Here is a 15,834-nt window from a genome sequence, read left to right as displayed (position 1 = left end):
GTGGCCAGCATGACTAAGCCGCTTCTGGCGAACCAGAGCAGCGCACGGAAACGCCGTTTACCTCCCCGCCGGAGCAGTACCCATTTTCTCTACTTGCACTTTGAGGTGCTTTCGAACTGCTAGGTGGGCAGGAGCAGGGACCGAGCAATGGGAGCTCACCCCGTCGTGGGGATTCGAACCGCTGACCTTCTGATTGGCAAGTCCTAGGCTCTGTGGTTTAACCCACAGTGCCACCCGTGTCCCATAACATTGGGGTTAGCAGCTAATAAAAGTTTGGGTTCTCTTTTGTTTGGGGCTTCCATCTTGTTTCACCTTGTGGCAGGTGGGAGTCCTGTCGCGACAGTCTTCAATAAAGACCAAGCCTACTGGCTCCTGTTTTGCTCTGGTATTCCTGGCTGGTGTCCTTGCTTTTTTGTCCAAGGGAGGCTTCAGATTTCTCCGTTAACATCCTCCTCCACGAATTTGCTGACCCCTGGTTTAAAGGTAAAGGGTAAAGGGACCCCTGACCATTAGGTCCAGTCATGACCAACTCTGGGGTTGCGGCGCTCATCTCGCTTTACTGGCCGAGGGAGCCGGCGTACAGCTTCCGGGTCATGTGGTCAGCATGACTAAGCCGCTTCTGGCGAACCACAGCAGCGCACAGAAACACCGTTTACCTTCCCGCCGGAGTGGTACCTATTTATCTACTTGCACTTTGACGTGCTTTCGAACTGCTAGGTGGGCAGGAGCAGGGACCGAGCAATGGGAGCTCATCCTGTCGTGGGGATTCGAACCACCGACCTTCTGATCGGCAAGCCCAAGAGGCTATGGGGTTTTAACTATACGGACCTTTGTCGGCAAGGTGATGTCTCTGCTTTTTAAGATGCTGTCTAGGTTTGCCATTGCTTTTCTCCCAAGAAGCAGGCGTCTTTTAATTTAGTGACTGCTGTCACCGTGATCATGGAACCCAAGAATGTAAAATCTCACTGCCTCCATTTCTTCCCGTGGAAGACAGGCGTGCCTGGCATGCTCTGGTCCATGGGGTTCACAAAGAGTCGGACACGACATTGTTCGAGCCCCACATTGAGCAAAAGATTCCTATTTTCCCCCAAATTTTTTTTATTGATTTTCCACATTTATAACAAATATAACAAATAAAACACACAAAAGAAAACACAACAATACTAAAAAAAATGAACAAACCAAACCAAACCAAACCAAATATATAAACTCTTATTACTTCTAAGACCCAATCTACCGTAGCTTTCATTGTTATCTGACTTCCTCAACCCCCCCAACTGAATTTCTTTGTCTCACCTTGTAACAGTTCTCCAAAATCATCTTTCTAATAAAATTAACTCCTTCAATTTACTATCATCTTCTCTTTTCTTAATAGTCTAAATCCATAATGTTTTACAACTCATTCTTATTCTAATCCTAAACCTATTTGGTACTTTCAAGTGACGTCTAATTATCTTATATTACAATATTTAGCTAAATAATCTTTCAATTTCTTCCAATCTTCTTGGTATTCCTCTTCTTTCTTCCAGTCAGGTCGACCAGCTCCAAAAAGTCCAACATCTTCATCTGCCATTCTTCAACAGTTGGTATTTCTTGCAATTTCCAGTTTTTAGCTAATAGCTGCACATTGAGCAAAAGATTCCTGTATTGCAGGGGGTTGGACTAGATGACCCTTGTGGTCCCATCCAACTCTGCAATTCCATTATTCTTTCTTCCTGATTTCTCCATAATTTTCCCGCCCCCACCCTGCCTGCCATGACATATCTCCTCCTCCTTTTTCACCTCCATCTTCCTCCTCCAGTCCGCCCTTCACTGTAACAGGTAAGGCGCTAATGCAAATAATTCCTGTTTACCGCCAGCCGGGCCTTGCAGCCGAAATCGAAATCTAGGCCACCGCCGGCTGATGGTGGCGCTTTCAGAATAAGCTGTTTGGATAGTGGATGAGGACTGGATTAAGGGCCGAAGGCTGTCAGCACTTAAAAATAATGTCAGATTCACAGCTGATGCGGGGGAGGGATGAGAGAGGGATGAGGGGTCTCGCCATGCAAGGCTTATGGGGCAAGACGGGGATTGGATGGGGTTGCCAAGCAACCGGTATTTTACTGGTCCCATTAAGAAAACTCTATCAGTTCGGGCAAGGGCTGAATGCATGCAAATGCAATGAACCCTAAATGCAAAGCTTTGCAGCCACAAATAGAGCACAAACTATTTTTACATGCCACCCAAAACTCTGGGCAGTGAGGGACTCGAAAGGTTTAGGTATGCAGCCCGGGCCTTGGAATGAAGGTCATATGTTTCCCCCCCCCCAAAAAAAAATTATTTTATTCATTTTATAACACAAATAAACAATATAAAGAGAAATACAAACAATACAACCAAATTCTTGTCTTATCCTTAATTTTTTCTAAACATTGTTAGGTGAGCTCCCCCAAGTCCCCCCTATCTGATTTTCATTTTACCTCATCTTTAGCAGTTTACATATATCATGATTTTTAACCATTTTTTAATCACACTTACTTTTACCAGAAAAATCTTCACATTTTATCACTTACAAATAATACTATTTTAAAATACACTATCTTCTACTTCTAACCCTACAGCCTATCTCCACTTCCAAAGCTATTCTAAAATTTAAATATTAACATATTTTTTCAAATATTCTTTAAACTTCTTCCACCGTCTCTTCTCTCTGGTCCTGGAGTCTCCCAATCAGTTCCATATAGTCCATCATCTTCATCCGCCATTCTTCTCTAGTTGGTAAATCTTGTTTCTTCCAATTCTTTGCTAATAATATTCTCACAGCTGTTGTGGCATACAGAAAAAAGTAACATCCTTTTTGGGGATTTCACCCCCCACTATACCAAGTAAAAGGCTTCTGGTTTCTTAATAAATGTATTTTTCAACATTTTTTCAACTCATTATAAATCTTTTCCCAGACGTCTTTCACCTTCTTGTTGTTGTTTAGTCGTTTAGTCGTGTCCGACTCTTCGTGACCCCCTGGACCAGAGCACGCCAGGCACTTCTGTCTTCCACTGCCTCCCGCAGTTTGGTCAAACTCATGCTGGTAGCTCCGAGAACACTATCCAACCATCTCGTCCTCTGTCGTCCCCTTCTCCTTGTGCCCTCCATCTTTCCCAGCATCAGAGTCTTTTCCAGGGAGTCTTCTCTTCTCTTGAGGTGGCCAAAGTATTGGAGCCTCAGCTTCAGGATCTGTCCTTCCAGTGAGCACTCAGGGCTGATTTCCTTCAGAATGGGGAGGTTTGATCTTCTTGCAGTCCATGGGACTCTCAAGAGTCTCCTCCAGCACCAGAATTCAAAAGCATCCATTCTTTGGCGATCAGCCTTCTTTATGGTCCAGCTCTCACTTCCATACATCACTACTGGGAAAACCAGAGCTTTAACTATACGGACCTTTGTTGGCAAGGTGATGTCTCTGCTTTTAGGACACAACAAACTTTTTTCAAAGAGGGCCAGATTTGATGAAGTGAACATGTGTGAGGGCCAACCAAAGTTGTTGAGCTTTTTAAAGAATTTTTAGGATTTTACCCCAGGATATATACTGCCATGGGGCCGGATTAGGCCCCTGATTCAGACTTGACCCAGCCTTCCCCCAACCCACAAGTGACCTCCACAAGTTCAGGACTCTTGATCCCCTCTTGAGGGAACGATAAAAGTGGCCTACCTCACAAGGTTGTTGTGAGGGCAAAACCAATAAAGACAATAAAGGACTTTGAAAGCGCCTTCTGGAGTCTCATCTCCCTATTTCAGCAGGTTGGAAGAGGTGAACCCGAGGCTGGAAGGGCTGTGGAGAGTTTTGAATCGGCGACGCCTTGGGTCTCTGCTCTCGCTGAGCCACACCGACAAAGCCGCCCTAAATACTTATGGTTATGAAGGACTTAAGAGAGTTTCTTCATTTTTAAGTTGAGAAACTGGGGAAAGGGTTCAGAACGGTGTGACATTGAACCCCGAAATGACTCGGGCCCCAGATATCGGAACATTGCTGTCAACGTTTCCCGTTTTTTAAGGGAAATTTCCTTATTCCGAATAGGGTTCCTCGCAAGAAAAGGGAAGAGTTGACAGCTATGTATCTGAAAGGCCACCTCCTTCTTCCATGCAGACCCTCTCAGGTGCTGAGATTGGCAGACCCCCTTGGTAGATCTTCCACCCTCAGGGGCTGAGGATTATGATGGCCTGGGAAAGGGCCTTCTTGGTGGTGGCCCCATAGCCAATAAACTAATAGGCTGATAGTTCTGGGGGTTGTGTTTGCCACCTTCCTTGTTAATTGGGATGATAATACTCTGGTTCCAACCCTTGGGGAAAGTGCCAGTATAGTTGTTATAAGAAATTAATTTTGCTAGGAGGGGAGAGACCACCACTCAGAATTATTCCTAAAGACCTCTGAAGGGTTCATGTCTTCTCCAGGAGCTTTATCAGTCATTAAGGCACCTATAAGATTGCTTAAGGGATGCGGGTGGCACTGTGGGTTAAACCACAGAGCCTAGGACTTGCCGATCAGAAGGTTGGCGGTTCGAATCCCCGCGATGGGGTGAGCTCCCGTTGCTTGGTCCCAGCTCCTGCCAACCTAGCAGTTTGAAAGCACGCCAAGGTGCAAGTAGATAAATAGGTACCACTCCGGCGGGAAGGTAAACGGTGTTTCCGTGCGCTGCTCTGGTTTGCCAGAAGCGGCTTAGTCATGCTGGCCACATGACCCGGAAGCTGTACGCCGGCTCCCTCGGCCAGTAAAGCGAGATGAGCACCACAACCCCAGAGTCGGCCACAACTGGACCTAATGGTCAGGGGTCCCTTTACCTATGTATCTGAAAGGCCACCTCTTTCTTCCATGCAGACCCTCTCAGGTGCTGAGATTTGCAGAGGGGACCCCCTTGGTAGATCTTCCACCCTCAGGGGCTGAGGATTATGATGGCCTGGGAGAAGGCCTTATCGGTGGTGGCCCCATAGCCAATAAACTAATAGGCTGATAGTTCTGGGGGTTGTGTTTGTCACCTTCTTTGTGAATTGGGATGATAATACTCTGCTTCCAGCCCTTCAGGAAAGTGCCAGTACAGTTTATATAAGAAATTAATTTTGCTAGGAGGGGAGACATCACCACTCATAATTATTCCTAAAGACCTCTGTAGGGATCCTGTCTTCTCCAGGAGCTTTATCAGTCATTAAGGCACCTATAAGATTGCTTACTTCTTGTTCTGAAACGGGGCTATTATGGTGTCAACGTTAGCAGGTCCTGAATCATAGTTGGCCCACTGTCACCATCACTTTCAAAGATTTTGCTGAAGTAAACACGCCAAGTATTAGCAGAGATAAAAGCATCTAACGTAGGATTAAAACCTGTATCTGAAATCAGGTGCCAGAACTGTCTACCCCTTTCTAAGGCTGCCATTCCCAACTCTTTCCACTGAGTGATCATGAATGATCTCTCCACCTTAGTAGTTCCTTATAATTTGATAAGAAGCCAAAGTTTTTAGGTTAACTCTAGTCTGTGTCTGTCATACCCTCCTGGTTAGTTGAGCCAAATTCTTTTTTTGTTGTTGTTTGCCTGCACTCATTATCGCACCGACCCAATTTGCCCAAAAATCCTCGCTGGATGTGTGACCCGGTTTAGTTAAAAGCGGTCTTAGATCTGCAAAGATGAACACAATGCCTTCAAAGGGATCCAGCCGTGGAAACTTGATGAACTGGACTTCAGCAAACAAAAGCTTATGCCAGAATATTGTTCCATGCACCGCGATCTCTGAGCAGCGGGAGATTTCCCCTCTTTCCTTTCTCCTTCTGTGATGGAACTCCTATTTGGGGACTTCCCTGGCTTTTTTCTGACCCACGTAGGACCAGTCTGGATAGTTGGCCTTGGTGAAGATTTGACGGTTCCATCCCCAAAAAGTTTTTGATTTGCGTTTCTGCTTAAATGAGGATGCATTATAATATTGTATTTTAATCTTGTTTTTAAGTTGTATTTTAATCAATTGTTTTTATACCTGGTGTTAGCCGCCCTGAGCCCGGTCTGGGGAGGGCAGAGTATCAATAAAATTTATTATTATTATTATTATTATTATTATTATTATTATTATTATTATTTCTGCACCTACCGTTAGGTCTGGTTTCCGGAGAACAAAGGCCCCTGGAGATGACAGCAGTGATACAGGGTTTTATTTACACACAAACATATACATGCTGAGCTTAAGTTGGAAGGGCTTGCAACATTTGATACTCGCAAAAGCTCTTGCCCCTGACAGTTAGGTTTCTAGGGAGGTTCCCAAAACCACAGCTTCGGATTCAGGACAGAGAGGAAGTCAAGCCTCTGGGTCTCATCCAGTGTGAGACAGGCCCCTTTTCTATTTCTCTCTTATACCCCCAGCAGCCAGAGCCGTTGCCCCATTGATTACCATGCTGAACCTCGGAAGATTCAGGAGATGCAGAAGGCATTCCTTCGCTCAGCACACATTGGTCTCAACCAGGGCCAGGGCCTTTTCAGCACTGGCCCCGACTTGGTGGAACGCTCTGTCCCAAGAGACTAGGGCCCTGCGGGACTTGACACCTTTCCGCAGGGCCTGCAAGACAGAGCTGTTCCGCCTGGCCTTTGGTTTGGACTCGGTCTGACCCTTATGTTTCCCCCCACCCCCACCCCTTATGGTTTTGATCTATGGGCTGCTTTTAAATAATAATAATAATAATAATAATAATAATAATAATAATAATAATTTATTATTTGTACCCCATTCATCTGGCTGGGTTTCCCCAGCTACTCTGGGCGGCTTCCAACAAAGACAAAAAATACACTAAGACATCACACATTAAAAACTTGAACAGGGCTGCCTTCAGATGTCTTCTGAATGCCAGGTAGTTGTTTATCTCTTTGACATCTGGTGGGAGGGAGTTCCACAGGGCGGGTGCCACCACCGAGAAGGCCCTGTGCCTGGTTCCCTGCAACTTGGCTTCTCGCAGGGAGGGAACCGCCAGAAGGCCCTTGGAGCTGGACCTCAGTGTCCGGGCAGAACAATGGGGATGGAGACGCTCCTTCAGGTATACAGGACCGAGGCTTTCAAGGTCAGCACCAACACTTTGAACTGTACTTGGAAACGTACTGGGAGCCAATGCAGATCTCTCAGGACTGGTGTTATATGGTCTCAGCAGCTGCTCCCAGTCACCAGTCTAGCTGCCACATTCTGGATTAATTGCAGTTTCCGGGTCACCTTCAAAGGTAGCCCCACGTAGAGCGCATTGCAGTAGTCCAAGCGGGAGATAACCAGAGTATGCACCACTCTGGCGAGACAGTCTGCAGGCAGATAGGGTCTCATCCTGCGTACCAGGTGGAGCTGGTAGGCTGCATTTTAAATTGCATTTTAACCTATATTTTAAATTGGCATTAGCTTTTTACTGTAATTTTACTAGTGTTAGTCGTCCTGAGCCTAGCTTTGGCCAGGGAGGGCGGAATAGAAATAAATAAAAATTATTATTATTATTATTATTATTATTATTATTATTATTATTATTATACCCTAGATGGCTTTAACAAGGTTGAGACAGATTAATGGAGAAGGAGAGGGCTATTGATGGCGATGGGTTTCAAACAGGGGGTATTTTAGCCACTGTGGCCCATTTGCATGCAAAGAATGAGCTCAACCCCCGAGTTATAGCCCTGCCCTGACTTTTTGTTAGTCTTTATGGACCCAAGCAAACTCTCTATTATCCAGGGATGCCCTTATGGGGCTCGTAGGCCAAGCTGTTGCGCTCAAAACAGGTAGCGGCCTCCTTTGGCGCACCTGCTCTCAAACCCTGCCAGCCCTTTCCGCTTAGAGGAGCCCTTGCAGTTGGTCCTTTAATCTTCCCTAATCATTTGTTAATTAGGAGGTCACGGTCCTCCTGTTGGGAGTCCTGCTCACAGCTGCCACAGTCTATGTAATCCTCTCTAACCCCGCTCCACTCCTGCCCTAACCTCCATCAGTATTTCACATGCGGCAAGAAATAAGGGAAGGAGGGAGGGAAGGAAGGAGAAAGAGACAAAGGTGCCTTACCTTTCTCGCCCTGATCTGGCCACAGTGACCCATGCGACGGTCACCTCCAGGCTCAATTATCGCAACTTGCTCTACGTGGGGCTGCCCTTGAGACTGACCCAGAAACTCCAGCGGGTGCAGAATGCTGCGGTGAGACTCCTTACGGGGTCCGTGCCGCGAGATCAAATTCATCCAGTGCTTTACCAACTGCATTGGCTCCCGGTGGAGTACAGAGTCAGGTTTAAGGTGCTGGTTTTGACCTTTAAAGCCCTAGGCCTACGGGACCGCCTCTCCTGGTAATGCCCCGCGGAGGACCTTAAGGTCCACAAATGACAACACTTTGGAGGTCCCAAGTCGCAAGGTGGTTAGATTGGTCTCAACTAGCGCCAGGGCCTTTTTGGTACTGGCCCCAACTTGGTGGAACGCTCTGTCCCAAGAGACTAGGGCCCTGCGGGACTTGACATCTTTCTGCAGGGCCTGCAAGACAGAGCTGTTCCGCCTGGCCTTTGGTTTGGACTCAGTCTGACCCTTATGTTTCCCTCCCCTTACGGTCTTGATTTATCAGGTATTTTAAAATGAGGCTGCATTTTAAATTGCATTTTAACCTGTATTTTAAATTGGTCCCCCCCCCATTGTTTTTACTGTAATTTTACTGTTGTTAGCCGCCCTGAGCCTCGCTCTGGCCGGGGGGGGGGGGCGAGGTATAAATAAAAATAAAAATAAAAATAATAATTATTAAAGAAGTTGCAGAGGGGAAGGAACAGCAGCAGAGTTTTTCTCCATCTCTCGAAGCCATGCAGCGAAGCTGAATGTTGCAAGATTCAGGACAGATAAAGTCCTTCTTTGTGCGGTGTGCAGTTAACCTGTGGAACTCCCCCCCCCCCACAGGAGGCCACCAAGCTAAATGGGTTTTAAAGAGGATTGGACAAATTCATGGAGGCCTATCAGCGGCTATTAGCCACAATGGCCCTGCTATCCTTTCACAGCTGGAGGCAGCAATGCTTTTGACGACGGTTTGGCAACTTCAGCTGCTGCAGAATTTGGTGGTCAGGTTCTGGGTCCGATTCAAAGGGCTGGTTTTGAGCCATAAAGCTTTCAACGGCTCAGGGGCGCAATACCTCAAGGACCGCCTCTTGTAATTCGAATCGATCTGGACCCTGAGATAATCATATGAGGCCTTTCTTCACGTGCCTCCTCCGTGAGAGGTCCGGAGGGTGGCAAAATGAGAACGGGGCCTTTTCTGCAGTGGCTCCCCGTTTGCGAGACGCTCTCCCCAGGGAAGTTTGCCTGCTCCTTCATTATACACCTTTCGGTGCCAGGCAAAAAAACATTCCTCTTCGACCAGGCCTTTGGCTGATTGGCATCCAATACCCTTTTAAATAGGGGACGCGGGTGGCGCTGTGGGTAAAACCTCAGTGCCTAGGACTTGCCGATTGCATGGTCGGCAGTTCGAATCCCCGCGGCGGGGTGCGCTCCCGTCGTTCAGTCCCAGCTCCTGCCCACCTAGCAGTTCGAAAGCACCCTTAAGTGCAAGTAGATAAATAGGTACCGCTTTATAGCAGGAAGGTAAGCAGCGTTTCCGTGTGCTGCGCTGGTGCCGGCTCGCCAGAGCAGCTTCGTCACACTGGCCACGTGACCCGGAAGTGTCTCCGGACAGCGCTGGCCCCCGGCCTCTTAAGTGAGATGGGCGCACAACCCTAGAGTCGGACACGACTGGCCCGTACGGGCAGGGGTACCTTTACCTTTACCTTTTACCCTTTTAAATGTGTTGTGGGAGGAGGAATTACTAGTTTGTCGTTCTTAATTTTTTACCCTGCATTTAGTGATTTTTATACTGTGATTTTATGTTGTGGACCACCCCCGAGATCTTCAGATGAGGGGTGGTATACAAATTTAACAAATAAGAATAGTAGTGTACCTGAAGGAGCATCTCCACCCCCACTGTTCAGCCCGGACGCTGAGGTCCAGCTCCAAGGGCCTTCTGGCGGTTCCCTCCCTGCAAGAAGCCAAGTTACAGGGAACCAGGCAGAGGGCCTTCTCGGTGGTGGCACCCGCCCTGTGGAACACCCTCCCGTCAGATGTCAAAGAGATAAACAACTACCTGATATTTAGAAGACATCTGAAGGCAGCCCTGTTCAGGGAAGTTTTTAATGTGTGACATTTTAATGTATTTTTAATCTTTTTTGGAAGCTGCCAAGAGTGGCTGGGGAATCCCAGCCATATGGGCGGGGTAGAAATAATAAATTATTATTATTATATATTATATATTATATATTATAGTAGTAATTCTGATTGCTAATTTCTGGAACCCACAAGAGGGGAGAGGGGACTCTTATGCCCGAGTCCTCCTTGCGGGTTTCTCACAGGCTCAAATCTCCCATGAAATGAGGAACAGACATGGAACTTATTTCTCTGCACCCCGGGTCCAGCCAGCCTGGCCCAAATTGTTACGATATTGAATGAATGCAGCCGCGAGCTGCTGGTAGCTTGAAAGCAAAACATAATGGGAATGTTGGGACTGTTCCGTGGGAAACAGAGGGACAGTCAATTCACAGTGCAGAGGGCACTGGAATTAGCTCAGAGTGTAATATGAGCTGTACAGGAAGTACAGGAGGAGTTTGTCTCTCGACTGCTGAAGCTTGAAGAAAGCAGTCATGATTTTTGTAACGCTGCAAAGACAGAAATAAAGGAATGTAAATACGTTTCTGTCTATCTCTCTCCCCTGCCCGGGGGGGGGGGCAGGAAAGAGGGGGTGTGTTCTTCTCACTCTGAGAAGGATCGCCTATCGCGACCTCTGCCTGGATCCTGCTGGGGAATGCAGACAGGGAGGTCAACAGGAGATCAAGCCGGGTGCCTGGAGAGTGGTCAGTTTCTCCTGATAAAGGCTTGATTCCCAACATCTGGTAGCATGGAGCCGATGGTTTTGATCCATGAAAGCAACAAGAGAGGTTGATGGATCGTACTTCATCCTCTGCAAGGAGATAAAGAAAGAATGTGGTAGCGGGCGGATGGAAGCTACAAGGACAGCTGAGCACTGGAGGAGGAGGTGTTTTTGCTGAGCAACGGATTCCCTCAAGGTATAGTGATTTTATGGCTGTGAGAGTGAACGCGAATTGAAGCATTCTTCGGTTCACTGAGTGTCTGCTTTTGGATGAAACCAGCACTGAAAGAGAGCCACATATTTCGCATTCCTGAGTCTTGATAAGCCTGGAATGTCCAGTTGCTAAGCAACGAAACGTCAGTAAAGTGGAAAGTTACTAGCCAACAACGGAAGAGGGGCTGGGACCGTGAGAGGCTGGTAAACAGCGTTTGTTTTGTCTATTATCTCACTGCTCTTGGAGGGACTTTCAAAACCGCCTGTGTTTAGCTGCCAAGTGAGGCAGTAAATAGCCAATAGACTCTTGGAATTTTACAGGCTCGAGAGTGAGAGCTGAGGCTTGGATTCAAAATGGATGCCAGGAGGGGGGGAGGCTTACCTTACCCACCTCCACTGACTAATGACAATTATTCCTCATGGTCTATAAAGATGAAAGCCCTGCTTCAGAATCAGAGGATTTTGGGGGTGATTGATAACCCCATCCCTGCAGCACCAACGCCAGGTTGGAATTCACAGAATGTGAGAGCCAGGACGGCCATAATTCTGTGTATCTCAGATGATCAACTCATGCATATTCAGGATTTGGAATACACGCGTGAGATTTGGCAAACGCTGCGTAGAATACATCAAAGAGATGCTGGTTCTTCAGCGTTGCTGCATTTTGAAAAACTGACCAATCTGAGGCTAGCGCCTGATGGAGATGTACAAGCGCATCTGACAGAGATGAAATTCTTATGCCAGCAGATGGCGGAACGCAATTTCCCTCTACAGGAAGAGATATTCTGCTTCATGATTATTAACAGCCTTAATCGGACTTATAAAACAGTTGCAAGTCAGCTTGGTTCTCTACCTGCCGCAAATCTTTCGACGGAGAGAATTTGTGCCGTGATTCTCAATGAGAAAGACAGACTTGCTGCAATCGATGTCAAAGACAGGGGGAGAGAAGCTCGGAGTTCTGACACCCCCACTGCTATTGCTAGCGAAGAACAGGCTGTTGCTTTGAACGTTGTCCATTGTTACAATTGTGGACAGACTGGGCATCTTCAGCGGAACTGTAAGAAGCCACGTCAACAGAAAGGAGCTAAGGGGAGCTCTGCAAAGCCTGAGGTGTCAGGCAAAAGTTGTACCAAGTCCCAAGTGGAACCAGCTATGGCTTTGATGTCACTAAAAGCCACACCAGAAGTGGAAAACGCTTTTATTTTGGACACTGGAGCGACGCAACACATGACGTCACGGCGAGATCTGTTTTCAACGTTTAAGAAGCAAAGCTTCACAGTGAAACAAGCCAACGGTCAGGAGCTGGAAGCGACCGGGTTTGGAACTGTGTATCTTGAGAGTCTGAACTTGACTATTAACAATGTGTATTTGGTTCCTGATTTAAAGTTCAATCTGCTGAGTGTTTTGCAGATCAGAAAGGACTGACTTTGTCCTATGATAGAGAAAGCTGCAAAATCTTCAAAGATGGAGAGCTGTATCTTTCTGCCAGAGAGAAAGATGGACTGTATTTGTTGACTTTTGATCAAAGTGATTGCATAAATTGTAATGCATCTGATTCTAACATGATTTCTCTCGCAGGTGTGTCGAAAAACGTCCAGAAGACGACGCAAGTAACCAAAGCTTTTCAGCGAGTGCATGCTGATGTGATTGGTCCTCTAGCACCACCTAGAGGCAATGCAAGATATTATCTTGTGTGTGTGGATTATTTCTCTCATTATGTGTGGGTATATATATTGCAGAAACCACAAGAAGCCTTAGAAAGGTTTAAAGAGTTTTGTGACAAGGTTAAGGATGTTCATGATGCTAACATTGATTGTCTTTTCACAGATGAAAAGCCAGTTTTTCTTTTACAGGATTTTCAGGATTTCCTGGATAAGAAAGGGATAAGGCACAAGACTGCTGTTTCTGCAGAAGCATGGAACAGAAGTATCTGTGTGCAAGTGAACAAAGAATTGCAAAATGGGATGAAGGCGCAATTGCTGAGTTCACATTTGCCACATGAGTACTGGGCGGAATCGATATTGTGTTTTTGTTACAGTTGGGTGAGAAAAGTTTCAAAAGGTTTAGGATGTTCTCCTTTTGAGAAGCTGTTCCACAGAAAACCTTCTGTTGCCCATTTTAAGGTTTTTGGGTCTCATGTGAAGACTGAAGCTCCAGGTGGAGTAAAGAATGCTAGAGGCATTTTTGTGGGTTATGAAAAGGGTCTCTACAGAGTAATTTTGTCTGAATCTGGTCAGGTGGTTCTCACAAAATTTCTAGAGAGTGCTCCTGAACAGGAGAGAGTAATTGTTCACACATTTCCCACTGAGGACAATTCAGATGATGATGATGATTTTACTGATTACAGTGGTACTGAGAGTGACAGTGATAGCTCAAAGAGCTCAGTTGACACTGTCATTGAGAGGAAATCTCACACAATGGAAAGACCTTCACAGGTGAAGGATGAACCACTGTTTACTATCGGAACTGGTTCTCCAAAGAGTCCTGAGACTGAACCAGTGAGCAGAGAGGATCAGCACCTTATATGCAGGTCCGAGAGAGTTACAAAGGGTGTACCACCCAAGAGGTATTCAAAAGAGTTTGCTAACTCAGCTGTAGCATGTGTTACTATTGTTGACAACTCAAGACAGGTTGAAGCTGTGTCTAAGTCAGAGACAAAGACACAACAGAGAGTTGCTAAGCGTAACACTACATTCCCTAGCCAAGGAAATGCAGATGCACTCATTCCTTGGAAGTCAGACAACCAGAGAGGTACACTGGGGAAACCAGTGGCGGGTAGTTCCAAGGGTGGAACTGAAACAACAGGGGAGTGTTATATGTATAACAACTGTTTGTTTTCTTCTCTGGATCACACTTTGCTCGCAGCACACATTGATTCATATGGGGGAGTATGTTACGATATTGAATCAATGCAGCCGCAAGCTGCTGGTAGCTTGAAAGCAAAACATAATGGGAATGTTGGGACTGTTCCGTGGGAAACAGAGGGACAGTCTATTCACAGTGCGAAGCACCGGAATGAGCTCAGAGTGTAATATGAGCTGTACAGGAAGTACAGGAGGAGTTTGTCTCTCGACTGCTGAAGCTTGAAGAGAGCAGTCATGATTTTTGTAACGCTGCAAAGACAGAAATAAAGGAATGTAAATACGTTTCTGTCTATCTCTCTCCCCTGCCCGGGGGGGGGGGGCAGGAAAGAGGGGGGGTGTTCTTCTCACTCTGAGAAGGATCGCCTATCGCGACCTCTGCCTGGATCCTGCTGGGGAATGCAGACAGGGAGGTCAACAGGAGATCAAGCCGGGTGCCTGAAGAGTGGCCAGTTTCTCCTGATAAAGGCTTGATTCCCAACACAAATTGCCTGGGATGATGGGAGATGGAGTCCAGCGAACCCTGCAGTCGCCCCATCCCTGGTTTAAAACCAGAAACTTTGTGCATGGCCAGGATGTGCCCCACGACAGAGCTAGGCCCTTTATATTTCTCACCTAAGGCCACCCGCCGCCCTGTTTTTTAAGGATGCGCCATGCAAGAAAGGGAAGATTGGCAAAGGACGGCAGGTTTGGGCGTGCGCTGGCAGCACAAGCGGAGACCGCAAGGGAAGACATTTGTAAGAAATCCACCTTTTAAGTGCAGCAGAATTTACACTGTGGAACTACCTGCCTATTGGCGTTAAGCAGACGCCATCGTCGTACTTTTGGGTGCCTGCAAAAAACATTTTTGTTTAGACGACTCTCCCCAGACATGTAGACTGCTGCTTTTTGTTTTGACCTGTTCGTTGCTGATTTTGTACTTTGCTAAAATATAGTAGTAGTTCTTACTGAAAGTTCATCTCTTTATTCTGCTTGTAAACCGCTTTGGCTCTCCACAAAAAGCTCAATAACTTTGATGAAGCTTTCCCAAAAAAGCTGAACAACTCTGGTCAATCCAATGGGGAGATCACTGCCAAATTTTTTTTTATGGTGCTTGTAGATCGCAGTCTCTTGGAAGTTGGACAGCCCTGTTTTATACAATCAAGCGGTATGTGAGGGATGGCTCAGCATGGGACTCTTAATATAAATTTTATGAAACAAACAAATGGTAAGAGAGAAACAGGGACGCGGGTGGCACTGTGGGTTAAACCACAGAGCCTTGGGCTTGCCGATCAGAAGGTCGGCGGTTCGAATCCCCGCGACGGGGTGAGCTCCTGTTGCTCGGTCCCTGCTCCTGCCAACCTAGCAGTTCAAAAGCACGTCAAAGTGCAAGTAGATAAATAGGTACCGCTCCGGCGGGAAGGTAAACGGTGTTTCCGTGCGCTGCTCTGGTTCGGCAGAAGCGGCTTAGTCATGTTGGCCACATGACCTGGAAGCTGTACGCCAGCTCCTTTGGCCAGTAAAGTGAGATGAGCGCCGCAACCCCAGAGTCAGCCACAACTGGACCTAACGGTCAGGGGTTCCTTTACCTTTTAAGAGAGAAACAGCAGGATTCTGGCATCATTTGCCCCAATCGTGTGAGTTTCCGTAGTCCTAGGTGTCGTTCGCTCTGGAGTGAGCAGGAACCTGTTGTTTGTGCAGGAGCGATCCACGCAGCTTCCATGTTTCCACCTGCCTCTCTAGTCCTCCATGTGGACTAGAGGCTTGTTTTAAAAATTGTGCACACACCCGCTGAGGCTTTTAAAGGAACTGGGTTCTACATGAGACGCAAACCCGATTATTAAGTTCTGCCCTTTTGCCACCGAGTGGAGAGAGAAGACTCGACAAGGGGAAG

The sequence above is a fragment of the Podarcis pityusensis genome (assembly GCF_964106645.2).
Source record: "Podarcis pityusensis genome assembly, chromosome: 10".
Classification (NCBI taxonomy): Eukaryota; Metazoa; Chordata; class Lepidosauria; order Squamata; family Lacertidae; genus Podarcis; species Podarcis pityusensis.
Note: the sequence above shows the minus strand (reverse complement) of the source record.